General features: G+C 61.9%; 1 protein-coding gene across 1 annotated transcript in view; it reads left to right on the plus strand.

Annotated features, from left to right (window-relative positions):
• The first annotated feature begins 24,791 nt into the window (after positions 1–24,791).
• PRR5 (proline rich 5) overlaps positions 24,792–27,136 on the plus strand; it is a 47,945-nt gene continuing 45,600 nt past the window's right edge. Inside the window, exon 1 of the mRNA XM_036237645.1 lies at positions 24,792–24,809. The gene's annotated coding sequence lies outside the window, so the exon portion shown is untranslated. The remainder of the gene's footprint in view (positions 24,810–27,136) is intronic.

Here is a 27,136-nt window from a genome sequence, read left to right on the forward strand (position 1 = left end):
GGGCGCGTTTCTGGGTCACGGTTTCATTCTGTCCTGTCCACACTGCCGGGGTGCCTGGCGGCGGTGAGGGGGACTTGCCGAGTGAGCCCAGGACTCCTGCTCAGCCAGGACAGCCACCGGGCTCCCGAGATCCGAGGCCCCGTCTGGGCAGGGAGGGCTGTCACCAGTGCACCCACGACCTCGGCGTAAGGGAGGGAGCGCCTCGCTCCACGGGAAGGGGCAGGCTCCAGGGCGTGGGGTTCAAAGGGAAGACAAAGCATGCTCTGCCAGGAAATCGGGGTGGGCTTCCTGGAGGAGGCCCCCCCTTGGCCTGACATTAGAACGATGACATGGGTTAGGAAATGGAAATAACGTAGAAAGAGAAGGAGAAGGGAACGTAAAGAAGCCCACGCCACGTGGACATGGGCGTGGAGGTGGGACTGGCCGCCCACAGAGTCCCGCCGAGTGCAGTGGGGACCCGGGGCAGGCTGGAGGGAGGGGTCGCTGGGAGGGAGGGGGCCGGGGGGGGGGAGGAGAAGGGGAGCGAGAGCAGGAGGAAGTGGGGGGGACGGAGGGCGACCCGGGGACGGCACACCGGCTGGGCGCTGACATGCGCCAGGCTCGCTTCACACCGACACACTGCACACGTGGGCACCGCGCTGGCCCCACTGCACCGTGCAGCAAGCCGGGGTCCGAGACGCTCACTGAAACTGTCCAAAGACAATGGCTGTGAGTGGCCGCACCTCGGTGGAGGCCCATCTGACTTCAGTGCCCACTGCCCAAGCCGGACACTATCTGTCTCAGAAAGGTCTCCTGGGGCCTCAGGCCACCCGCTCTCTCTCTCTCTCGAGTGTACTCAGCGGCTCTGGGACCTCTCCTGGGGACATCTGGTTTGTGTCTGGGCCCATGCTGACTGCCTGAAGCCCAGCACACGTGTGAGAGTGTGGGCCTGCCCTTCGGAGGCGCTGAGCTGGGGGCGGCTTTGCAGGCCAGGAGGCGGTGGGACACCCGGAGGGTGAGGCCCCTCTGCCGCAGGAGGCTCCCCAGCATGACGGAGCTGTCCTCGCAGCCTGGAGGACAGGTGTCCATCACAGGTGCAAAGCCGCGAGGCGGCCTGCTTCCTCCCCTCTAAGTTTCAACAAGCACGTAAGTCGAACTCACTGAAATGAGCACGTGCCCCACGACGGGCTGTGCGCAGCCAAACGGCAGGCAGAGGAGAGGACCTCGTCTGCGGGTCCCCCAACTTAGCCAGCACCGCGCGGGCCCCGGGCTGGTGGGACACCGGAGGCCACGTGCAGACCGTCAGTGCGTGGAGGGGACTTGGAGAGAGGGCTGGGACCAGGTGCTGCCGGTGCCGAGGGCGTGGGAAACACCCACGAAGAAGTGACCCAGGAGAGAGGCCCCTGCACCTCGCTCAGGAGGGGGCTGAGGAAGTCGCCCGGCTGGGGCTGGGCTGGGTACCTGGGTTCCGGTGGTTCTGGTGGCTCTGCCCGACAGGCTTGGGGACTGCAGCGGGTTGGATGTGCAAGTCCTAAACCTTGGACTCTGTGACAGTGACCTTACTTGGTGAAAGGGGATTTGCATCCTGGGTCTCCTGGTGGGACCTACATCCCACAAGTGTCCTCATAAGAGGAGAAGACAGAGAGAGGCCGCATGAAGCCGGGAGGCAGAGCCTGGACGATGTGGCCAGAAGCCGAGTTGCGCCTGGAGCGCCTGGGCTGGGGCGGCCAGGAAGTCGCCCCCACCCCAACGCCAGAGGGCGCTCCGCCCTGCGCGGCCTGGGTTGGGACTTCTGGCTCCAGATCTCTGAGGGGACGGATTCGCGTTGTTTTAGGCGCCCTCCGTTTGTGGCAGTAGGTTACGGAGCCACGGGGGTACACTGGCGCGGGGACCCTGGGCACCAGCTGCACCTCTGTACCCAGCCCTGAGCCAGCGCCCGCCCAAGCTCCGCCCCCCGGGTATGATGGACCGGGGAGGGTGGGTGCCCAGAGCAGGAGGGTGTGGCCCAGCCTAGTCTGGGAGTGGCACGAGGAGGGCCTGACACTGCTCTTCAATACGCGCTCCCACTGCCTGACGCCCTCACGAAGAGCCGCCACCACGGCCGATGCCCCCCGGTACCCCGCCCCTCGTCCCGAGGTGTCACCGGCAGGACCTGGCCCACGGAATGCAGAAAGGAGCCAGGCTAGACCCCTCCTAGGGCCCCACTCAGGCCAACTGTGGTGAGAGCAGCGGCCCAGGGAGGGGAGGGTCCCCGCAGGCGGTGGGGACTGCGAGGGCGCCTGGAGCCCCAGACCCGGTGGCCCCGCGCCCCTCCGCGCCCCGCGCACAGCCGCGGCCCGGCGCCGGTTCCCGGGCTCGCCTCGCTCCACGGGGCCACGGCGCCCCCTGCTGGCGGCCGCGCCCTTCGCAGGTCCCAGCTCAGACGCGAGCCCAGGCCGGGTGACGCCGAGAGTCCGGAGGTCACTTCCCCTCCCAGGGCCCGTTTGCTCGTCTGTAAAATGGACACGGACAGCCCCGCCCTCCTGTCGCGGCCCCGTGAGCATCCGCAGGGCAGCGGGCCAGGGCTCCCCGGGCAGAGCGCTCCCATGTGGTGGGCGCGCTCAGCCTCTGCGTGCGCTGCTTGGCCAGGCGCAGGGACCCCACGCTCCGAAGCGACAGAGCCCGGTTTTCTGCTCTCCGTCACCATCTTTAAATTTAATCATTTTGAACAAAGACTCCTCGCGTCCACTTTTCACTGGGCCCCACAGATCACGTCCTGGTTCTGCGTGTAGGAACCACCATTTGGGGACCTCCAGCTGGTGGTGGGTGGGGCAGCGCCACAGGCTGGCGGCTGAGCGGGGCGCCCCTAACTAGGCCTGTGCAGAGACCTTCCCTGGGGACCTTCCCTGATCCCGTGTTGAGCAAGGCGCCCCCTAGGCTCTCTCACCCCGGGCCTCCCTCCCACAGCCTGGACCTCCTGACCCTGGGCCCTGGTCCAGATCCCACACACAGCAGGAAGGAGTTGCTGCTGTGCTAAATGGTGAACCCTGGGGGTGCTGAGAAGGTGCAGGTGTGTGTGCTCCAGCTCCACCTCAACAAGGCCCACACCTGGGGCATTCATCCTCCAAACCTGTTCTGGATGGCGCCTGCCCCCCGCCCCAGGTTGTCCACGAAGGGATCTGTGGGACTCTGCTGCCACCTGGTGGCGGATTGGGAGAAGGCGGCATACCCACAGGTAAGCGAAGGGGTGGGATCCAGGTGGGTGGGGCGGAGCCGCCCAAGCCGGGTGTGAGTTCCCGGATGCTGCGGACCGCCCAACCGCCGTCCGGGTCTCAGCGCCCTTCTCCAAGTAACTGCGCTGTCTGCTCTCGGTGTGGACGAGGGACCGAGGAGAAGCGAACATGGTTATGTATGTGGCCGGTGAGCGACAGGGACTCCTAGGTGGTCGTTTAAAAGCCAAAGCTCCTCCCAGAGCCCCCGGCCAAGGTCAAGCCATCTCCGTCTCTGACCTGAAGTTTAAACTGTAAATCAGAGCCTGCCGCTCCCTGCTGACACACTTTCTGGTCATCTCCCCTGTCACGCGCTCTGAGCGCCCCGAGTCTCCTCGCGCCCTCACCTCATCCGGGGCCTCTGCTCCAGACCCTCCACTGTGCTCTGTCGCCCTCCTGGGCCTTTCCACAGGCTTTCCCCTGTGCAGAAGCAGTCACCTGGCCACGCCCACTGCTCTCACCTGGCCCCAGCAGAGCCTCTGTGGCCCCCCCAGCCCAGCCTCCCCCCAGCACTGCGGGCGAGACCCCCCTGGGCAGAGTTGCCAGCTTCTGGGGAAGAGGCATCTGGTTGGCGTTTGCCCAACGGTGGTATCAGGTTGTCCCCCTTACCCACCTTCTCTCAACTGCCCTCAAGGGCAGCCCTACCCGTGACCCCTACTTTGGGCTCCCCAGTCCTGCTGAGGGTTTTAGGGTCCATGCAAGAAGTCGAATTCTGCCTCGTTCCTTTGTCACCTCCGAGCACATTTGCTGAATGACCCAGGGCCCCAGAAACAAAGTCATCATCTCTCCATGGCCTCACGGAGGGGAAAAGCCACCTACATCTTAACTGTACTAAGAAGGCAAGCAAGGTGTCCCCCCACACACACAGGTGAGGAATGAATAAACCGTGGTCCATCCAGACCGGGAGGTCGTATTCAGCACTAAAAAGAAAGGAGCTGTCAGGCCGTGAAAAGACCGGAAGGAAACAAATGCCGTCACGCGCGGAAAGCAGCCGACCCGAAGTCGGCACAGCACGTGACCCCGAGTGTCTAACACCCCAGAAAGGGCAACACTGTGGAGACAGCGAAAAGATCGGTGTCTAGGACCAGCACTGGACAGTAGTAAAGAGGCTTTAACCCAAAAGAAAAGCCAGTGGGTGCCAGGGGTTGGGGCGAGGGAGGCGTGAACGGGGGCGCACAGAGGGTCTTCAGGGCAGTGACACGGCCCTGCCCGGTGCTACAATGGGGGACACGTCTCGTTACACATCTGCCCAAACCCCCAGAATGTACAACACCAAGCGTGGACTGTAACGTGAGCTATGGACTTGGGGGGCAATGACATGCATGTGGAGGTTCACCACGTGTAGCAGGTGCACCACTCTGCTGGGGGGGGGTTGACGAGGGGGGACCCTGTCGGGGGTAAGAACTCTCTATACTTTCCATAGTTTTACTGTGAACCCAAACCCCTCTAAAAAATATGTTAATTTTAAATATTTTCAAGTCAAATTGAGAAGTGCAATAAAGGAGGCGTGGCGTCTCTGGGAGTGGGGGGCTGAGTGTGCAAGGGGCCCCGTTGTACCCGGTAGACTAGGGACGGCCAAGTCATCTGTTGACCCAGCAAAGTCACGTTCAGTGCCTGCGTGGTGGGGGCAGTGGGGGGGGCTGTCCCTGGATGGAGCCTCCAGGGTGGGTCCGTGCAAGGCTGGGGTCCGGTTTTGAGTGGAGGATGACCAGGACCGGTCAGGTTCCTTTCTGATGGCCAAACTGGACTGTTGGCACGGCAGGGGTGGTCCCCAGCACTTCCTGGGGAGCAGCAGCCTCTTTGTGACTTGACGGGCAGTCTGCCCAGTTGAATGAGACGCTGTTCCGATAAAGGGTTTTTCAGAAGTTCCTGAAACAATCAAGTTCTTTGCAACTTGATCTTTCTGGGCAAGAAATTTCTAGAATGGTCAAGTCTTAGTTCCTGTTGAATGAGCCGTGGGTTGCAGGCAGTTTCTTCTCAGGCCCTCAGGACAGGGCGTGGGGATGGGCCAGCAAGAGCAAAGGCTGAGCTGCGAAGTGTGGAACTCGGGGTGTGGGGGTGAACAGTATGAGGCCTCAGTTTTCCCATTTGCCAAGTGGAGTCCGGGCTGGCGTAGATCCACAAGGCTGCACCAGCTCTGCTGAGTGGGTCTGTGGGAAGCTGGGCAGGGGATGGGGGCTGGGAAGTTGTCCACAGGCACAGGTTGAATCCAGATGTTCCAACACCCTGTCCAGCCCTCCCCCTGGCCCCCTCCCTCACCAAGAACCTATGTGTTGTGGTGCAACCCAATCTAAGACCCACGGAGCCAATTGAGAGGAATTGTGGGCCTTTATTAGTCGGCCGGCAACTGACTCTTTATCATGCAGGGTTAGAGATCAGTCCTGAGCTTCCAGAGGAGGCAGCTTATGAAGCCTAAAACCACATCAAACAAGCAAGCAGATTACAGAAGCAGAAGTTGGCCATTTGAAAAATTTCCACCGTTAACACTATGCTGAGAGGGGAGGGAGGCCAGGAAGCCCAGAGTGGGGGTGGGGAGTAGGGGCTGGGTCTGCTAAAGCTATGAGCCCCTCCTTCCCACCTCCCACAGCTAACCAGTGACAGGCCCTAACTCCTCTACCCCCGCCCATGGCTCCTCGTCCCTCGGCCATCTTCAGCCCCTACCTCCTCTCCTTGCATCTCCCTGGACCTAACCCACGGCCTCAAATTCATGCTCCATGCTGAGGTCACTCGCCTGCTCCAACCCCACCCCCCACCCGCCATGGCTCCTTCTCACCCCCCACATAAAGGCCTTTCACCCTTAAAATCTTAGTTACCTGTTTGCAGAAATTGGTCCCAAAATTGTAAAGAGAAACAAGGGACTCCGAAAAGCCAAATTATCTTGAAAAGAAACAGAACAGGAGGGCTCCCACTTCCCAATTTCAAAATCTGCAAAACTGCAGGGGTCGAGACCACGTGATCCTCGCGGAGGAAAGGTGTGTCGGTCCCAGGGGCAGACGGAGGGCCAGGGAGCAAACCCATCCGTGCACGACCCATCCGTGCGCGACCGTGCGACATTTACCGAGAACGCCCGGGCGGTCACCGAAGAAGGAGAGTCCTCGACAGGTGCGGCTGGGACATGGGCAGCCACGTGCAGAAGAACAAAGTTGGACCGCTGTCTCACGCCACACACGAAAATTAACTCGAGATGTGTAGCGGAGACGGTTAGGAAGAAGAGTCGGAGTCTGGAAATGCTTTTACTAACCTGGATGAGGGGGAGGAGGATCGGCAAGGCTAGCAGCCCCCACCCCGTCTCCATGGCCTTTCAGTAAGTTCTACAATAATGCTGGCTTTGCAGTTAAGCAATTGTTACTCTAAGGTCAGCGGATATTAGCTGGATACAAACGACAGCGAGCTCCCAGATCCGGCCTCGAAGCCACCTCTGTGTTCTCAGCTTTCTCCTCTTAGGTACCTTTTCTCGTTCTTGTCACTGTGACATCCTGGTCCCTAGAGCCAGACGTCCCAGAATAGGTCAGGCGTGTGCGCCCTCCCTGCGATGCGTCCTTGTGCAGGTCCACATGTGCTTCTGATGACGGCGCTGCTCCACGCACCGGGCGTCCCGCCGGAACTGCAGGCGTTTCTTACAACAAGATGGATCAGAGACCTGCGGGTAAGAGCTGCGACTATACAACTCTTAAAACAGGTGCAAATCTTTGTGTTCTCCGATTAGGCAACCGTTTTTTCGATATGACCCCAAAAGCACAGCGACCAGCAAACCAATGGATGTATCAGGATTTATCAAAATCAAAGCCTTTTGTGCATCAAAGACCATAAAGAACTGCAACCCAACAATAAAAACAAATGGACCCATTAAAAATGGTCGAATAATCCGAAGTGATGCTTCTCCAGAGGACACATACAGGGGGCTGACAGGCACATGAGAAGATGCTCGACGTAGTCAGTCATTAGGAAAATGGACATCGAACCACAATGAGATACTGCCTTATACCCACTGGGATGGGTGTAAGAGAGAGAGAGGAGAGTAGAGAGAAGGGAGGAAGGAGGAAGGAGGAAGGAGGGAGGAGGGAGGAGGGAGGAGGGAGGAAGGAGGAAGGAGGGAGGAGGAGGGAGGAGGGAGGAGGGAGGGGGAAGGAGGGAGGGAGGGAGGAGGAAGGAGGGAAGGAAGAAAGGAAGGGAGGAAGGAAAAGGAAAGACGGAAGGAGGGAGGAAGGAGGAAGGGAGGAAGAAGGGAGGAGGAAGGAGGGAGGAGGGAGGAGGGAGGAGGGAGGAAAACAGACAATAACAAGTGCCGACAAGGCCGCGGAGAAGTCGGAGCCCTCATATGTTGCGGGGGGTGTAAATCGGTGCAGTCATTTTAAAAAACAGCCCGGCGGTTAAACATGGAGCCGTAGAATGAGCCAGCAACCGCACCCTGGGCACAGACTCACGAGAACGGAACGCACGTCTCCGCACGGGACTCCGCAAAACGTCGTAAGGACCCCCACGGGCGGGCAGAACGCGGTCCCCGCCTCTGACGGGCGGCACTCCGGCCCGCACAGGAGTGAGGGCCGACACCTGCGGCCGCGTGAGTCCACTCGAAAACCTTTCGCTCGGAGAGGGAAGCCGGGCGCAGATCCTGCGTTTCCAGTCACGTGGCCTCAGGGGACCAGGCGAGCTCACAGAGACCGCCAGGGGCTGCGGGTCGACGTTTCGAGAGGGCGAGTCCTGTGGTGAGTGACCGGACCCTCTTCGCAAAGCTCCGCCCCCATTCTCTGTGGTCCGCATTTGGGACCCTCGGCAGCAGGGCCCACCGCCTCTCCCACCTGTTCCCCACTCGGACTCCCCAGGAAACCCAGACCACACCCGGCCTCACAGGGCACCCTCGTCACGGCCCCGACCAGCTGGCCCTGGGATGACACGGTCCCTTCTGTCGCCCCGACCCCGTCACAGGTTCCCCAGTCAGAGACCAGACCGGCTCCTCCTGTGTTCACGGCGCCTGGCAGGAGCCCACACAGCAGGCAGCAGACAAGGAGCAGGGACGGACGGACAGACGGACGGATGGATGGACGAATGATGGACAGATGGACGGATGGATGGATGGATGGACAGACAGACAGGTAAGTAGATGCCTGCACGAATGGGTGGGGGTACATGGATGGATAGGTTTTCAGGAACCTAGAAAGTCCGTCCAGTGACCCTGTTTGGGGCTGAGAAATGGCCACCACTCAGTCCTGCATCCTCTCCCGGCCTGCTGGCCCTGGTGGCACCAGGCTGCACAGCGGTGGTGACAGGGGACGGTCCAGCCAAACGAGCTACGTGGAAGAGGGTCAGGGTCAGCGCCAGCCACTCTTGGCCCTGGATCTCAGCCCGGCCCCGCTTCCTGCGGCAGGACCCACGGGAGCGCCCTCAGAGAAAACAGGACCCCCTGCCCAAAGCCAAGGGTGCCGCGGGCCCTGGCCTGGGGGCAGGGGTCGGGGGAGGGCCCAGGCCTGGCCTCGCTGCTGAGCCAGGGCGAGTGGAGGCTCAGAGGGGCAAGAGCAGGACAGAAGACAGACAGACGCACCCCAGACAGGGCCTCGGCTGGATCCTGACAGACACACAGCACGCCCCCCTGCACGCACGCGCGCACACACACCATCCACCCCAGGGCCGCACTGGCCGGCTCGGGGCACAGCCACCCACCCCTGCTCCCTGGGCAGGCCCTTCCCCGGCCCCTGAGGCAGGCGCGAAGTAATAGGAAAAGTGTATCGGTCTCTGCACAGAGCTCCTGAAACCTTGTAAATTCCTGAGTGACAAGGGCACCAGGAGCATCTCTGGCTCTGCCGAGGCGGCTCCTGGGTGGGGGCTGTCCCCAGAGAGACCAAGCGTGCTTAGGAGTGTGGAACCTTCAGCCCCAGCCCCATCCTGCAGAGAGGGGAGGGGGCTGGGCGTGGAGTTAACCCCGGATCTTGCCTGTGGGAGGAAGCTCCGTGAAATCCCAAAGGCGCGGGGCTCAGAGAGCTTCCAGGAGCGTGAACCCATGCACCCCGGGAGGGCGACGCACCCCAACTCCATGGGGACAGAAGCTGCCACCTTTGGGACCCTCTCAGACCTCGCCCTGTGTGTCTCTGGGTGGCCATTCATCTGTGTCCTTTATCATACCCTTTAATAAACGGCCCAATGTGTCTCTCTGAGTCCTGTGAGCTACTCTAGCAAATCATCAAATCCCACAGGGTGGGGGTACTCAGTTCCAGGACCCCCAATTGGTAGCAAAGTCAGACAGGCGTTAGGGGTAACCCGGGACCTGGTTGCAGCTGGCATCTGAAGTGGGGGGCTGTCCCGTGGGGCTGACCCCTCGACCCGTGGGGTCTGAAGCCGCCTTGACGCAGACAGCCTCAGGACGGAGTCACACTGCAGGTCACCGGCAGGCAGGATGAGCAGGGCTTGGGAGCCGGCCCCCCAGGGACAAGCCCGCAGCAGCACAATGAGAGGAAGGTCACTTGGAGGAGGCCAGGAGGGACGCACAGGTGCTGTGGCCGCAGGGATGGGGAGGGCTCCCCACAGGCCGTGCTTGCTCCTCAGAAACCCGAGGGTAAAAGGAGGCACCCAGCTGCGGGGGGCACGCGGCAGGGATAGTGGGAGAGGCTCTTCCGGAGCGAAGGGCGTGGGCCAGAAACCCGCAGCCCCGGGGACAGGGGGGCCAAGGCCAAATCTGGGGTCTGGAGCTTGAGGCAGGGCTGAGCCGGGGTGGGTCTCAGCACCTGGAGGAGGTGAGGACCCCGCGGGATGGGCCGGAGAGGGTGGCGAGGGGCTGGGCAGCCAGCCGCACAGAAACAGCTGCTACGACGACCCGTCCCTCCGCTGAACCTGCCCGCCTCCCCGCCGTCAGCAGCGGGCTCCGGGAGATGGGCCCACAGAGGCGGAAGCCAGAGGGGTCGGGGTGACTGAGCTGCACTGGAGGGTGGGGGAGAGGGGGCCCTGAAGGGGCGGAGACCAGGGGCAGGGAGGGGGACACCGATAGCCGGGAGCGGGAACAGGACGAGTCTTAGGGCACCGAGATGGCAGCAGATGCCAAGCAGGAGGGACCAGACAACGTCGCTCCGTTTCCCCGCGGGTCGGTCCGCGGGTCGGTCCGCGGGTCGGTCTGTCAGTCCGTCCGTGGGTCAGTCTGTGGGTCAGCCCGTGGGTCAGTCTGTCAGTCAGTCTGCGGGTCAGTCTGCGGGTCGGTCTGCGGGTTGGTCTGTCGGTCCGTCTGTCGGTCCGTCCACGGGTCGGTCTGCGGGTCGGTCTGTGGGTCGGTCTGTCGGTCCGTCCGCGGGTCGGTCTGCGGGTCACTCTGTCGGTCCGTCTGTCGGTCCGTCCACGGGTCGGTCTGCGGGTCAGTCTGCGGGTCAGTCTGCGAGTCCGTCCGTGGGTCGGTCCGCGGGTCAGTCTGTCGGTCCATCTGTTGGTCCGTCCGTGGGTCAGTCTGCGGGTCAGTCTGTCGGTCCGTCTGTTGGTCCGTCCACGGGTCGGTCTGCGGGTCGGTCTGTCGGTCCGTCCGCGGGTCGGTCTGCGGGTCACTCTGTCGGTCCGTCTGTCGGTCCGTCCGCGGGTCGGTCTGCGGGTCGGTCTGTCGGTCTGTCCGTGGGTCGGTCCGCGGGTCGGTCTGCGGGTCCGTCTGTCGGTCCGTCTGTCGGTCCGTCCGCGGGTCAGTCTGCAGGTCAGTCTGCGGGTCGGTCCGCGGGTCGGTCTGCGGGTCGGTCCGTGGGTCTGTCCGTGGGTTGGTCTGTCGGTCGGTCCGCGGGTCGGTCCGTGGGTCAGTCTGTGGGTCAGTCTGTCGGTCAGTCTGCGGGTCAGTCTGTCGGTCTGTCTGTTGGTCCGTCCGTGGGTCAGTCCGTGGGTCCGTCTGCGGGTCCACGCGGTGCCCGGGTGGACCGCAGCCGACGTCGCTCATTTCCCGGTCACTCTGGGCGCGAGGCCCCCGGCGGCGTCTTCCTGTCCGCTGTGTGGCTGCTCCTGGCCCGGGAAGGAACCGCGCTGACCCGTTCGCCCGCTCTCCACGTAATACACGTTTATCGCCAGGCTCTGAGAAATGCTAATTCGGAAACTTAGGGGAAAAAAAAGCCCAGAAGCTTCCCAGACAGTCACCGCTGCCAGCGAGTGAGCGCGCTTCCTTCTGGCCTTTTCCTTTCTCCGCCTTCGACTCCCGCGCGCACGGCATCCTGACTCCTGGCTCTCGTTCCGCCGAGCGCCCCCCGTGTCTGTGAAACCTCTCCGTAACCCTAATTCTCCGGCTGCGTCACAGCCCCGCGGAAGGGCGTGCAGCCCCGCCGCGATTCGCTTTTGCCGGCGTTTGAGGGGTACCTGCTTCGAGCGCCAGTGACTCTCGGACGGGCAGCGCGGCTCTCCTACGTTCCTGTGTTCCGGAACATTCCTCGGCGTGGGTTTCCAGACGTGGAATGTTGGGTCAGCTCAGTTCCTGAGACGTGCAGCAAGTTTGCAGGAGTTTGCAGGAGTTTGCAGGAGTTTGGGTTCCCATTCACACCAGAAGGGGCGCTCCGCCCGCGGCTCATCGCCTGTGACCGAGCCTGCCAGACCCTGCAGGGAAGTCACCCCCACCCCACCCCCCACCAGGATGAGTCACCCGGCCGCCCGTCTGCACGTCTCGTCCTGCATAGCCCACCTTCCCGCCAGGCAGGCCCACACATGGGGGGCGGGAGGGGGCCGGACACACTGGCCCCCCCATCCGACACCCCCCCCTTCCCAGAACAACTGCAGGAACATTCCGTTTAAGCAGAGACCGTTTTAGATGGCATACTGAGGAGGGAGGGGGTTCGCCTAGGTCCCCGTGCCTCAGCACCTCTTCCTGCTTGGGAGGCCCATTGGGGGGTTGGGGAGGACGCCCAGCTCCGCTTCCGGAAGGAAGGAGGCCGAGGGCCGCAGCGCCGAGCGCCCCCAGCCCCGGCCGGCCCCGGTCATCGTGTGTTCACTCGCCCATCCACCCACTCGTTGGCCAAGGTCCCTCACGCCCTCGGCGTCAGGCCTGGGCTGAGGACGGAGAAATAAATCAGACGAACCCTCTCGCCAAGTTCCTGTCAGGCTCCGGAGGAGAGAAACCCGAGACGTGTAATCACATTCGCACGGTTGTCGGAAACATGTTTTCTGAGTACTGACCGCGGGTCACAAACTGTGCTGGGAGAGTCACATTCTAAGAATCCTGTGAGCGGCCGACCAAATGTGTCCCAGGCTCTTGCTTACCGAGGCAGACGGAAGTCCTCTGAGGGCCACCGCCCACCCCCGGTCACAGCCAAGCCCCCAGCAGGAAGCCAGGACCTCTCCGTCCAGCCTCTCTGGCTTGGCCCATGTCCCACAGGGCAGTCGGAGAGGCCGAGAGTTCCTGCCTCCAGGGTCACGGGCAAAGGCCCCTCGAGCCCGTGGGGCAGGGTCAGCGGGGACTGCGTGCCGGCACCTGTCAGAGTAGCCGAGGAGGGCTGGGTTCCTGCAGGCAGCCTGAGCAGGAAGCAGCTGTGGGAAGCTGGGAGGGGGTGGGGGCAGCGGTCACCTCTGCAGCCCACCGTCCCGGAAGCCGGGGTGAGGACGCTGCTGCAGACTGCAACCGCAGCTGTGAGGCCACGCCCGGCCCCAGGGCCTGACAGTCCCCGCTGGTCGGCCACAGCCCCGTTCTCAACCCGCTCCAACCGACGGCCACGACAAGGTGGCAGCCGGTGAGCACAGAGGCTGAGAGCCCCTCTCAGAGGCGGCCGTGTCCCTGTGGCTGGACGCGATGGAAATTTCTAGGCAGAGAAAGATACAAAAAGACAAGTCCCCCACAGAAATTCTAACGCCAGCTTCTAAAGAAAAGGGAGTAAGAGTTGGCAGATTTCTCCCCTAACCAACCTCAGTGTGGTCTGGGTCCGGCTTCCTGCCGTAACACTATTCTGAGCTAGGCACCCAGCTCCACCTCCGAGAACCCAGCCCCTGGGCGCATGATCCAGCCGAAGCAGCAGAGGGGGAACAGGGGAGCCCCCCGAGACAGCTCTTTCTCCAGCTCGAACGCCACAGCGAGAGCTCAGGCGACATCGCCAGTGCTGAGCCCGCATCTCTGGAAGCCGTTCGGCTGCTCCGGGCTGCCCCAAGGCCAGCGAGCCCAGCAAGGAGCCCACCGTGCAAGGCAGGGGAGGTGTCGTAGCAAGGCGCACCCAGGACCCCTCATCAGGAGGCTGCCTGTGGGCAGTGTGCGTCCAGGGCGCAGACTCTTCCGGACAGACCGGGGTAGCGCTCCGGGAGCCCCCCCCCACCGGCAGCTGGCGACGGCGGTAAAGGGGGAGCACCGGTCCCATGCCGGCACGGTGCCAGCCGGAGTCCTGCTCACACGGCGCGAACCATCTCAGCACGTGACAGATGAGGGAACCAAGGGCCCGGGAGGCGAATGATCCCACAGCTCGTCGGGCAGAGCCAGGACGCGGGCCCAGATCTGGCTCACGCAGTGGCCTCCCTCACTGGAGGGGCCGCGACAGAGGACCCACCCTGTGGCCGGACGCGGGCACAGGGGGACGCAGCCGGCGGGCGCCCGCCCCCCTGTCACAGCCCCGCACACGCCGGCCCAGGGAGCTTGTGTCTTTACCCGTCATTTTATTCAACAAACTTTGACCAAAGTCTTCGCTCCATTTCTCCCTCCTCCCTAAACTGCCCGGTCCTGTCCGCTGGGGTGGGGGGTGGGGGGCAGTGCCTCAGGGCCTGGGGAGACGGAACCCACGGCCGCCCCGGCGAAGCCCCGGCTCTTTGCGCCGAGCCATGCCCCTCCCGACCTATGTTTTCTGTCTTCCTTTCGTCACATCCAGGAGCCGGTCTGGGACAAACTCAACGAGGACATGGAGTCGGTGCGGAAGGGGCGGAAGGCCTTCAGCAAGGGCCAGCGCCACAGCAGCCATTATTCCCGACCCCAGGAGATTTTCTGCTGAGACCCCAAACATCAGGGTCAATGGGAAGCCACTGGATCCAAATCATACCCCCGGAGCTCGGGGGGTACATCCTCCCAGAGAATGGGAGCAGGGAGGCCCCAGGGACAGCCCTGGAGCACGCGACCCCTTACTTGGAGCGAACAGCTCCTCTGCGCCGTGCAGCCGTCAGCCAGGAGCCATGCGGGCCGAGGCGGGCCCGGTGGCCCCTGTGTACTCAGAGGCTGCGAGGCAGGAGAGGACCCTGAATGTGGGAACCTGAGCGTTTTGTGGGGGCAGCGGGCATGCCTGCCCCTGCTCCCGGCGGAGAAGAAGCCCTGTGTTTCCAGGCCATTCGCTTACCTGTTGAGTAACATCCCCTCAAAACGTCGTGCCCACCCAGGACCTGCGAGTGTGCCCCCGTTTGGGAAGGGGGTCTTTGCAGATGTAACCAAGGGAAAGCGAGTGGCACCGGACTCGGGGGGCCCCTAATGCAGCATGACTGACGTCCCCATAAGAAGGACGGGAAGATGGCCACGTGGTGCCGGAGGCGGAGACCAGAGGGGTGCTGCCAGGAGCCAAGGATGGCCGAACACAGGGCCGCCCAGAAGCTGGGCGAGGCGGGAAGGCCGCTCCCCGGAGCCTTCGGTGGGCAGGGGCGGGGAATGCGCCCGGCCGACACCCTGATTCTGCACCTCCGGCCTCCCCCATCCCCAACCTCCTTTTTAGGTCCTTTGTTAGGGCCTTCGTGGGAACTAATACCTCAGTGCGCAAAATCCCCGTGGGGGGTGGGGGTGGCGTCTTCCCCGCACCGGCGCCCTGCGAGGCTTTTTCGCGGGGACCGAAGCCCGGCAGGTGTGCTGGGATCCAGCCATCCCCCAGGGTGGCTCACGGTGGCATTTCCCCCTGTTTGTAGGGGAAGCTTTTGTACCAGCAAAGAAAATGTTAAACGTTTATATCAGATCACTGCTACATATTGGGCTTCCACTAAGATCATTTGAAGAAGGATTTCGCGAGTTAACAGCTGGACCGCCTGACCACCTGACGCCTGAGCTGCCTGAGCTGCCTGAGCTGCCTGAGCCGCCTGAGCAGACAGCTCAGAGAAGGGCAGGGCTTTGCCCCAGGCGGGGTTGGTCAGATCCCGGCTCTGGCCTGAGAGGGGGCTCCACGGTTAGTTCCCGGTTTCCGCTGATCAGAGCGAGGTCAAAGCAGAAGGCAGGGGGCCTGGCCCAGCCGGATCTGGCCGTGACGTGACCAGGGCGAGGAAGGCAAGGTGCTGCCAGGGCCCGGGCAGCCGGGCAGGGCCGCCGCCTCTGCTGCTGGGGACGAAGCGTGTTTTTCCCACGCGGCCTCCTTCCGCCGTCTCCGCCCCCTCCCTCCTGTCCGACCACAGAGCACGGCCACGTGTGTGACGCCCGACGCCCCCATCCACGCCGCCGCCTCGCGGCCTGCCGTCCGAGGCTTCACAGAGTCCTGGGCTGGGGCTGCAGCTTGAGGGACCGCAGCTGTCCCCCGTGCCGGCCCCACCCCCTCCGCTTGGTCCCCCGTCCTGCCCTCTCCCGCGGGGTAGACCCCTCGGCCCCCTGGCAGGCCCTCAGAGAGGTTTCCAAGGTCCTGCTGTCCCCACACAGCCTCCGAGCCCAGCCGTTGTCCCCCCAGTCCCATCGTGGGGCCGACACCCGCCCTCGCTCCCTGAGTCCCCACACCTGACTCCTCCGGGACGGCTCCAGGGGCTGCTCCCTCCCCTTCCCACACAGTTCAGGGTCAGGGCCCCAGAGCTCGTGCTGCGTATCCCCTGTCAAATCGCCCTGGCTGGCTTCTGCCGGCAACTACAGGATGCTCCCGTCTCAGTCCACTTTGCCTGCCAGGGAAGGATACAGGTGTCCCCACCGGCCAGCCCCGCGCCCAGCCCCGCAGGCCCAGGGCTCTGCCCAGGCCTCCCCTGTGTCCACTCCCTCGCCCTGCCCCCCAGCTCCATCCCCTCCCACGGCAGAGAAACCCCAGCCCAGAGAGGCAGGTGACAGTGACGAGCCCCAGGCCGCACCACGGTGGACAGAAGTGGACGCAGTTAGTCTCTGCCGCTTTCCTTGCTCTGGACCCTGCCACAGGCCCGGCCTTTCCTGGTGGAGAGTGGAGCTGACAGTATCTCCCAGCTCCAGGGTGGAGTTGGTCGGTCACCATGACTACTGCCCGTGGTCCGGGAATGGGTGTGGACCCCACAGGCCAATGATAGTCAGCCCGGGATCCCTGCCAGATGCCCTTTCAAGTGGGGTTGCTGGGCCGAGAGCCTGGAGCTGCCGGCAGCCCCCTGGTCACCCCTAGGCGAGGGTCTGCCTGAAGACAGGCTGTCCCTAAGGGAGGCCCCAGGGACAGCCCTGGAGCACACGGCCCCGCAGCTCCTGAGGCTACCGCTCCACGTGTGGATGAGCTAACACATTTCCACTTGTGCGTGTGTGGGGGGGGGGGCAGTTTAAGCCACAAGTGCAGAGGAATGAAACGAGCACTTTTTGAACCATTGAGATAATCGTGATCAATTCCACACATTCTCTCTTTAGAATTTCACGGCAAGAGATTCTTATCCTCGTTAAACTGAGTCTCAGAGAGGAGTGACTTGCCCAAGGTCGCCCACCTTGGCAGCCCCTCCAGCCAAATCCCTTGACCTCCCATTAATGCTCCCTCCCCCACAGAGGTGTCTGGAAACTTCCGCCTGACACAAGCATTCACGTGTTCGTACTTGGCCGTTAAAGAAAAACCATGCAGACAACGGCATGTAGCATCGCCTCAAAAGAACGCCCTTTGCCCCCACCCATTAACATTCTGTGACTTCTGCGACGGGGAGAGGGGGTTTCGATGAAAAACCTGCAGCCAAAAAGGACGCCTCGGGGGGCGGGGGGGGGGGCTCTTTTGCCTACGTTCTGAGTATGTGTCTTGGGACAGAGATTTCCACCAACAAAAGTGGAAGATTCCTTTAAGGAAATAATTCTTGTCTAGAGTTTGATCTGGAGGTTTTGGCTGGTTTTTTTTTTTTTATCCAGTTTTGTTTTTGCACTTGTTTATTCTTTTTAAGAAATTGCACCCAGAACCCCGTCACTCCAGGACAAGGGTCAGCAGCATAAATGCCCACCACGCACAGGAAACCAGCAAAAGCCCTCCACCGTGCCGAGAGAAATAAGGCAGCTGCGTAATTATGGATCGTGTGTCTCTGTGGGGAAGGGGAATGCCCCCTCGGACGGCCGGGGGTCTGGCCCCCACTCCCGTCCTCCTGCGGCTGCTGGCGCGGCATCAGGCAGACCCTCGCAGGTGGGTGGAAGGTGTGAGCAAAGGCCCATGGGTTACTGCACAGCGAGTGCTCAGCCACCGGCAGGAACTCGGGGGCCGGCAGCACCAGGTGGGTCGCAGAGGGAGGCAAGCCCGGGCTTCTGGGGCCAGTTGCAGGGCAGGCTTATCCTGGAGCCATAAGAAGCCACTCGCGGACTGTGAGCTGGGGAATGAAGAGCTGGTTTTAAGGAGATCGTGGTGGCTGCCCGGAGGAGGTGAGGCTGGAGGTGGGGCAGGGGAGGGAGATGATGAGAAAGAGCTCTGGGAGAGCTTGAACCGAACGGACTGAGTTCAGCCAGGGGCCAGGGGGGTGAGAGGCGGCCAGGGCGTCAAAGCTGACCGGAGACTTCTTTTAATTAGGAAGTAGAAGGATGTCGTATGGTGACGACAAGGAAAAAACTGGATTAAAATTAAAACAATATCTTTCTGGGGGCAATCCAGGAGGGCTGGGATGTAGGAAGCAGTGATTGACTGAACTCCAGGGAGGCTGAGCAGAGAGCCGCAGGGGCAGAGCGTCCGGTCTGGGTAGGGGAGGGACGAGCCAGATGCCGCCGGGGTGAGGAGGGACCGCAGAGCCACTGACAGCCACGCGGAAGGAAGAATCTCCTTCCTCTCCCCATCGCAGGACCTCTGGCTGGAGCTGTCAATCAGCCCGGCAAAGACGGATCAATGAGAGAAAAGCAGGCGACTTCACGAGCACGCGCATTACCCATGTGCACGAGGCGCTCCCCGCCGTGGGGGACCCAGAGGGCGGCTGGAACTGGGCTTCTCTGCCGCCTTCGACTAAAACGAGGAAAAGGAATTGGGGGGCGGGGCAAGTGATGGGAAGGGCCGGGAAGTGTGGCAGACGAGGGGGAGGGGCGATTCCTCAGGTTTGCTCTGCGGCTTCAGGGAGGCGCCTTCTCCCCCGCTGGCAGCTGCTCAGACGCCACCTTGTCCTGGGCCCGAGGGAGCGTCCCACACTTTTTATCTATTTATTTTTTACGGCGGAGAAGAAAAGCTTTATTAAACGGAAAATTCACTTCCAGACGAGGAAGCGGGCCTGGGCAAGGGCAGTGTGGCTCAAAAGACCACATCACACATTTAAGAAAGAAATAATACCAATCTTATATTAAAAACAAAAACAAAAACAAAAAAACTACTAGAGGAGGAAGGAGCACACGCAAAACGCTTTAACGAGGTAAGATTATCCCGAAACCAAAACTCAGCAAGGATGATGTGAAAAATAAGAGAGAAAAATTGCAGAACGATATTGCTCATGACCATACATGCAAAATCCTTAACACAATTTTAGCGGTTCGAATCCAGCAGTACACACAAAGGCTAACGAATTATGACGAAGTAGACTTTTTTTTGCAGAAATGCAAGGTCGGCTTAATATTCAAAATCAATCGACGTGATTCACTTGGTTAACAGGGAAAAGGATACGACGTCAGACGATTTCGACAGACGCAAGAAAGCACGTGACCAAATTCACTCATGACAAAAACAAACAAAAAAAAAATGTTTTTCATTTTCAGCAATTTAGGAATAAGAGGGAATTTCACCCGCTGCATAAAGAAGCTGCAAGAAAACCCACAACCGACATCACAGGAAATGGTGAGGGGGCCAGGAAGGAGACAGGACCCCGCTGTCCCCACGTCCGGGTCACTGGCGCTGGAGGTCCTGGCCAGTCTCTGTGCCAGCAGCGAGGTCGGCCTCGCAGGAAACCCCGCGGGATCTACAAAAGGCCCCGGGCCTGGCCTCGGGGAGGGAGGGAGGGAAGGTCCTTGCATTGAAGGCGGTTTGCGGGGCTGGGGGTCCAGGAATGCTGAACGTGGAAGAGGGCTGCGGGGACCCTCTGCCCAGGAGGCCACCCAGGATGCTGAGTTGTTTTAAGGCAAATCGGGCCAGGCTCGTTCTGGTCGGGAAATAGGAAAGCAGTGATTGAAGACAGACTCTTGGCGGGATTGCCTGGCTCGCTGGCCTCGGGTGCTTGGACCCAGTGCAAGGGGCCAGCAGCCAGCGAGAGTCTCAGAGTGTGTATTGGAGGGGTGGGGGGATGGGGGCTGGCCCCCTGCGAAAGGCCTCAGCTCAGACCCCTTTTTATGCCCAAGTTATAACCGGCACCAGCACCATAGGGGGTGGGGCAGCTGTGCAGCCAGAACCATTCCCACGGGGGAGGGGTGAGTGAGGGATCTTGGGAGGGGCCTCTGGCCCGGGGGCTGGCAGGCTGGGCCCAGAGCCCGGAGCTGAGCCCGAGACCCTCACGGGCCGGCCACAGGCACAGAGTCCCCAGAGCTCTGTCCTCTGCGGGGAGCCTCTGTGTCATGGGCCTTTACATGCCGAGTGGGTTCCAGAACCGGTTTCTACACTGCGACTCCTCCACCCCCCAGAGCTCCCCAGGGTTCCCATTCTGTGTCCCAGCCCCAAACTCAGAGCCCAGCACGGATGAGGCAAGTGCAAAACGCTCCTTGAATTGAACGAGACTCAGCCCCCCTGTGACCAGTGGCCAGCAGTCAAGGCCAAAGCTGAAGACAGAGGGACGCCTGGTTTTCAGCTGGGACAAGGGCTGGGAGCGGATGAGTCCAGTGCAGAAGCCAGACCAGTGGGCAGATAGTCAGGCAGCCCGATGCTCCCGGCTGGAGCGCCCGCTCCCCCAGTCCAGTCCGGTGCACAGATGAGGTGCGCATTTGTCCAAATGTCTCTTGGGTGCCGACTTCGTGCAGTGCTCTGCAAGGTACATCTGTCATTTGCGAGACCTCACGGAGCACCTGCTGTGGGCCAAGACTTGCTGCGCTGCACCCTGGGGGCCCAGAGCTGAAGGCCAGGCTCCCCACCTTCGAGGACTTTCCAATCCAGGGAAGAGGAGGAGGAGGAGGAGGCGGGGAAGGTGCCTCTGCCATTTATCAGGGCTTCCTGGCCACCCGGCTCCTGCTGTATAATTAACAAGTCCTTGCCTGGGGTCAGGAGGGACCTGAATGCTCACCAGCGCCATCTCACAAAGCATGAGACAAAAGGTCAAGTCTGAGCCGCTAAAAGTGAAAAGGAAAGCAGGGTACACAATGGGGAAAACGCATGCAACTGTCACGTTATTATTACTCAGAAAACCTTATTTTCCTTTTAAGTCACAAAATGCTACACAGCACCTACCTCTTGAGTCTGCATTTACAGATCAGAGGGGGCAGGGTGGTCAAGGGGGCAGACAAGGCGAGGCCCCGGCTGGCCCGGAGGGTGGCCAGAGCCGGGCAGAGGCGAGAGGGGCTTCCTGGCCTGCCTGCCCCCCCACGCCAGCTTCTCGGGGAGTCTGCCTCTCCCCAGGGCAGCTCTGGGGTTTGCAGCAGGCCTCCATCTTTCTTTATGTGCCCTGCGCTCACAGGAAGGTCCGTGAGAAGAGCACCCTAGGCGCGAAGGCGTGGAACACTATAACGTTCACACGGCAGCTGTGTGGGTGCCATGGGGAGCGTCGGAGCTGCAGGCTGTGTTCCAGCTCTTCCCCTGAGGCCCTGGTGGGGTTGCCTTGTTTTGTTCTTCCCCTTATAATTTAAGTCATTTTGTGTGCATAATATTTCTTGTAACATTTTATGCACTCTAAAGGAGGAAAATCAACCCTGAAGCCCCAGCTAGTCTCCCGGCCCCAAGAGTCCCTGGATGGAAGGCCAAGGAACAGGGGTCCGGGCCAGGGGCAGAGTGAAGCCATGCAGTGGGACACCCAGCACCCAGTGCCCGCCTTACAGTGCGCCCGGGCTTCCTCTGTCTATGCTAACAAATGGCCACAAAGCTCCGGCTCAACGCAACACAAGCTTATCCTCTTCCAGCTCTGGGGGTCGGAGTCAGCAGGGCTGCGAGCTTTCTGGAGGCCCTGGGGCGGAACCTCCCTCCTTGGCCCTTCCAGGTCCCAGGGGCACGCGCCCCACTCTCCCCTTCCGTTTCCATCGTCACCTCACGCTCTTCTCACTCTGAACCTCCCGCCTCCTTCTTGTTAGGAGCCTTGCGATGACATCGGGCCCCCCGGATAATCCAAGATCATCTGTCCAGCCGAAGAGCCTTAATCGCATCTGCAATGTTCCTTTTACCGTGAAAAGGAATTTCTATTCACACGCCCTGGGGGTTAGCACGTAGACATCTGGAGTGGGAGGATATTCCAAGTCTGACACACCATGTGACCCTGGGCAGGTCACTGCACGCTGCTGGCCTCTGTCTCCCTGTCTGTAGTGACCAAGTAGGAGTCCCCAAAGATCCCCGTGCGGAGAGCCATCGGCATCTACGGGTTTTCTCTCAGTCCCACTATGGTACCAGAGGCCCTCTCGGCCAAGTAGGGTGTTAGGAGACCCCTAGAACGGCCCAGTCTCCACAGGGGGAAACGGGGGGAGGCAGAATCCCCCACCAGAGGACGAAACTTTTCACAGGGCTTTAGACTGGCAAAGCACTTTCCTCATTAAATATTTTTCAGTGACTCAATCAACCAATGAATACACGAAGAACAAACCTGTGGACCTGCAGGCGAGACCATGCTCGCTGTAGGACAGGGAGCCTGAGGCTCGGAGTGGACAGGCTGCCTGACACGGTGGGGCTCGGCCATGGCCATGCTGGCTGCAGCCTGTCGACCCCCAGCCCCAGACGGTCCTGGCACGCAGTGGACGCTGGCCGCCTCCACTCACCCAGAGAGCAAAGGACGGAAAGGAAAGGTCAGGTGGCCACGGTGCCGGGGGGGGGGGGGCGCACCGCAGAGCAGCTCCGAGAAGACACTCGCACACACGCCCGCACTCACGCACACGCAGTCACGCACGCACGTGGACACGGGGGTTTCCTGCCAGGCGCACGGGACACACCGCTCTCACTGGGCTGCTGGAAGAGGCAGACGAGCATGCTGGGGTACAGCCACCTGCATGCTCTCCAGGGGTCAGCCGCCTTCGGGACCACCTGGGTCACGTTCACGGCAACCCCCAGTCCTGGGCCCCTCAGAGAAGAAGAGCTCGAAACTCCCCATAAACCAGACATGTGGGCTTTAAATCAGGGGACCCCATGTTCGAACACTGCCTCTGTCCTTACCTGCTGCATGGTCCTGTGCTTTTTTTTTTTTTTTTTTTTTTAATGACTTTACTTTTTAGGGCAGTTTTAGGTTTATAGCAAAACTGAGCGGAAGGAACAGCGCTTTCCCGTACCCCACTGCTCCCCACACCCACGCGGCCCCCGCACCAGCGACACCCCCAGGAGAGTCTGTTACAACCGAGGACCGTGCGCAGACGCGTCCTCACCCGAAATCCCGTTTACGTTAGGGTACCGGGAAATCTATGCCTGTTTGCCGTTTATGAAGCCTCTTTGGTGAGGTGTCTATTTTAAGGTTTTCAGCTGGGCATGTTTTATCACCCCTCGATTTCCAATTCTGTACAGTGGCAAAAATAATACCTGTTTCAGTCGGGGTCCCAGCAGAATTTTCCCCAGGTGGTTCACCCAAGGGGCGTGACTAGAGGGGCTGCTTACAGAGGCGTGGGCAGAGACGGGCCGTTCCGGGAAGCTGCCATCGTCCCCCGGGGCTGGAGGAAAAGGCAGAGGACGTGGTGTTTCCAGTGGGAGCTGGTGGGAGCTGCAGCCGTGGGGGGCCTCCCCGCAGGGCCTATGGTCACAAAGGGACATAGCCAGCGGCAGCTCTGCGGCAGTGGGCAGTGGGAGGAAACATCCACCCCCCGTCCTCTGTCTCTGATCGCCAGCAGCCGCCTCCCGCTGGCCAGACCCAACCGGGCACCAGATCGGGGTGCAGTCCACCAGGTGGGCACAGTGAATGAATCCGGGGAGCAGGCGGCGCCAGAAATGAAAAGCGACTAGCAGCATTATTATCGGGGTCCTTCACGCACTCATTCTTTCAACAAATATCTATTAGGCACCTTCTCGGTGTCTGACGCTGTCTTGACCCCCTAAAGGGACACTTTAGGGGAAGGAAAGACACAAATCCCCCTCTCTCGGGGAATTTAGATCTTACTAGACAAACTAACCCATCAAGAAATAATCAACTGCCGCCTCTAATGCCGAGCCCAGGTATAAAAAGGGAAAGAAACGGCAGGGCGAGGGAAGAGGAGGTGGAGGGGAGGCCACAGCGGGCAGGACGCACTCACCACGTGTTTGCTCCGGCCGGCCCCTCTGCTCAGACTGCCCTTCACCTCTGGCCTGCCCCGGCCTGCCACCCGGGTGGACTTGCTGTCCCAGGCGGACGCCATCAGCAACTCCCTCTCCCAGCCTCTAGTCACCAGGAAGGCCTGCCCTCCGGCCCGGCCCGTTTTGACACTGCTTCTGGGGCCAGGTGGCTTAACCTCAAACAAGCACGACGATGGGAGAGAAAGATGTTTAGTGCTGGATGGGAACGTAAATATTCGCACGCTTGCATTTCGAACCTTTGACACAGTCACGGCCCGCGTTTGCGTAAGAACCAGCGACCGTCACACCAGTCACCACAGCGCCCAGCCAGGCCGTCCGCTCCCCGGCACCCCAGGACCTCCTGTATCCCACGCACCGGCTGGCGCGGGGGACTGGTCCAGAGCCACCTCTGCCCCCATGCAGCGTCACGAAGGAGACAGGGTGAGCCTTTTCAAATGAAGAGTGAACCCTTTTTAGACACCCTGGGGTGTGGGACCTGGGCGCTGGGTGCGTGGTCTGGGGCTCCCGGCGTCAGCGAGGTCCAGTGGGCAGCACTTCTCAAACTGCCGGGAGCTTGGGAGTCTCCCGGAGGGCTTTATAACACCCGGACTCCTAGGCCCCATCCCGAGAGTCTGTAAGTTTGGGTGTGGCCCAAGAATTCGAATTTCTAGCAAGTTGGAGGGTGAAGCCCACAGAGCGGGTCGGGCCCCACTTTGGGAACCACAGCCCCGGACGATTTGGATGCTGGAAGCTTCTCTGTGCGCTCCATCTGTCCCCTGGCCCAGGGCAGGGGCTGAGTCTGACCGTCCGCTTTTCCCCCCCGGGGCTCCCAGCGCCCCGCACAGGCCGGGGCTTGGGGAGGGGGCGCTCAAAGGACGTTTTGGAAGACCACCGCGGGGTGCTTTACTGCCCGGAGAGCGGATCCGGCCTGCGGGGATAACCAGGGACGCCCCCTTCCTCGGCAGGCACCGCCCACAGCCTGCGCAGTGCACGGGGGTGGGGAATCCGCGGACGGCACCCCTGGCCCCCGGCTCCCAGCTCGCGCGGGCCCTGTCCTCGGCGGGCCCTGGTCGGGGGCGTGCCCGCGGCCCAGCTCGTCGCCTGGCGCGGGGCTCCCCCGCAGCCCGAGGTCCCGGGGGCCGTGCCCGCGGCGGGCGCCCGGCGCCGGCCCGGGGGGCGGGGCGGGGCGGGGCCTGCGCGGCCCCCTCCCCCGGCCCCAGGCTCCGGCTCTGCGCGCGGTGGCAGCGGCGGCGGCGGCGGCGGCGGCGCGGGTGCCAAGGTGAGCGGCGGCGAGGGGTCTCGGAGGCCCCGCCGGGGGAGGGCACTGGGTGGGCCGGGGGCGGCACGCGCGCCCCTGCGGAAGGCGGGGGCTCAGGACGGCGCCGGCGGAGTGGCGTGTGTGTGTGTGTGTGTGTGTGTGTGTGTGTGTGTGTGTGTGTCGCGCCGAATGCGGGGACCTGGGGTGGAGCGGGGTGAGGGTCGGGCGGCCCCCACTGGGTGGGGGTCCAGCCTCTCCCACCTAGACTCCTGGGACCTCCCAAGCTCATCCTCTCTCCCAGTCTCTCTCGCTCCCCCCCCGCCCCGCCCCCCTTTCCTTCTCTGTCTCTGACTTTCTCTGAGTCTCCGCGTACGTCTGTCCAGCCGCCTGTCCAGCCGCCTCATTTCCTGACCTCCCTTCCCCCACACTGGCTGCTCCCCGTGGTAGCCCTCCCTCTCTTTCCACTGCGCCCCTTAATACGACAAACAAAGATGGTGAGGGAGCGAGACACCTCCTTCAGGAGCCTGTCCTGGCTCGGCGTGGGGCCCCACCCCTCGTGCCTCGGCCTGGGCCTCCAGCCCTGCAGAGGTGGGGGTGGGTCTTGGGCAGCAGGCGAACCCCGAGGACAGAGGCCTCAGGGCTGGAGCATGTGGGAGTGCGTGCCCTGGGAGCCTGGGGACAGTCCCCACACACATCCCTTGAGAGGTGGCACACGGGCAGACCTGCCTCATCCGGGGTCTGGCCTCTGGCAAAATCGGATCATTCACCAGACCCAGTTCCCATGGGCAGGGCCCTCAGGTTGCTTTCTCAGATTTTCCCCAAAGGCGCCCAGGTAGGGAGAACTTGCTGGGCTGGGGGAGGGTCTGGGCCATGGGTCACAGGGCGTGGCTCCAGCCCAGCTGGCTAGGCCACTTCCTGCAGGCGGCTTCCACTTCCCGCCCGTGGCATTGGCACAGGAAGGTGCGTGTGCAGCTGCCCCGAGGACTGTGTGGCCCTCAGAGTGGTGGCCCACAGAGGACCAGCGCTGTCCGGGTGATTGGCGACGCTCTTCGGGAAATCATGGTTGTGCCCGAGTTCCTCAGATCCCAGAGGCCATTCCTTGGACGGCACCTGGAGGGGAAAGGGGTCCCCCAGACCTCCTGCACCGGGCCCAGCCCGGGAACCCATCCTGGGCTGCTAGGGATGCTGGGAGTGGGGTCCAGGGCCGCTGCATGATTGTCCTCTTTAAGACGGTGTTTGACAAAATGCCTTTTTCCGGGCTCCTGACCTGACCTGCAATGAGGGTACCAGGACTCTGCATTTTACAAACATCCCCTACCCACCACCCACCCCATTCCAATGCTCATTCCTGTGAGCACCGCGGGCTGGTGGCATTGGATGATGGACCAAGGTCATATACATAGCTCCCTCTGGCTGACAGGCAGTGGGGCAACCCAAGAGGGCTCCTCCTAGGGGCCAAGGCCCTACTGCATGCCTGGGCACCCTACTCCCCTCTCTGACCCCAAGTCCCCATCCGCCAGAGAAGGTTAGGGCCTCCCAAGGGTCCAAGGCCATCGCTGGCTGTCCGTGTGGCCTGAGCAAATCACTTTTCTTCTCTGAGCCTCTGTTCCTCACCCAAAAACTGGGCATCATATTATTACCCACTGCCTCCGGGCCGCAGAGGCACGGCACCCGGAGCACCGCGAGGCCGCCGAGAGCGTGGGGATGGCGGTCATGACAGCGGTCGGCACTGCATGTGTATCTGGCTATTTTAACTGTCTGGGGACAGGGACAGTCGCATGGACTTAATTTCTCACGGCAGGGAAAGCAGTCCATGCAGAAACATTTGTTAGCTAATGGATTTTTGTTTTTTTTTTTTGTCTCTAATGGACGGCTTAAAAGGCCTGGTTTGGTTGAGCCGAATTGGCCGGGCAGAGTCAGGTGGTGTTTTGTGGGGTCTGGCTGGGCTGCCGGGCCAGCTCTCTTGCTCAAGGCAAGGCACCAGGAGGTAGCACCCATGCGTCTCCGGCGACTCCCAGCCGAGTCAGGAGAGCAGAAGCCCGGGAGGGGCCGAGCAAGGAGAAAGCCCAGGGTACCCCGCTCCCCGGGTACCGCAAGCCTGGGTTTTCACAGACGTGGACAAAATCGTCTTTCAGGACACCTGTGAGGGGAGCGGAGCTCTCGGGAGATGCCCGTGGAGGGACGGGGAGACCCGTTCGCTCTCGGACTCGCTCACTCATTCACTCGGGCCTGCTCGGTCTTGGCAGATGGCAAGGGCGTCCCCGGCGAGGCCCAGAGACTCGCATGGAAAGGGAGGCCTCAGACGCAGGGTGGACGGGGAGCTACCGGGTGGGGAGGTGGCGCCAGTG

This window comes from Rousettus aegyptiacus, unplaced genomic scaffold, assembly GCF_014176215.1.
Source record: "Rousettus aegyptiacus isolate mRouAeg1 unplaced genomic scaffold, mRouAeg1.p scaffold_m13_p_2, whole genome shotgun sequence".
Lineage (NCBI taxonomy): Eukaryota > Metazoa > Chordata > Mammalia > Chiroptera > Pteropodidae > Rousettus > Rousettus aegyptiacus.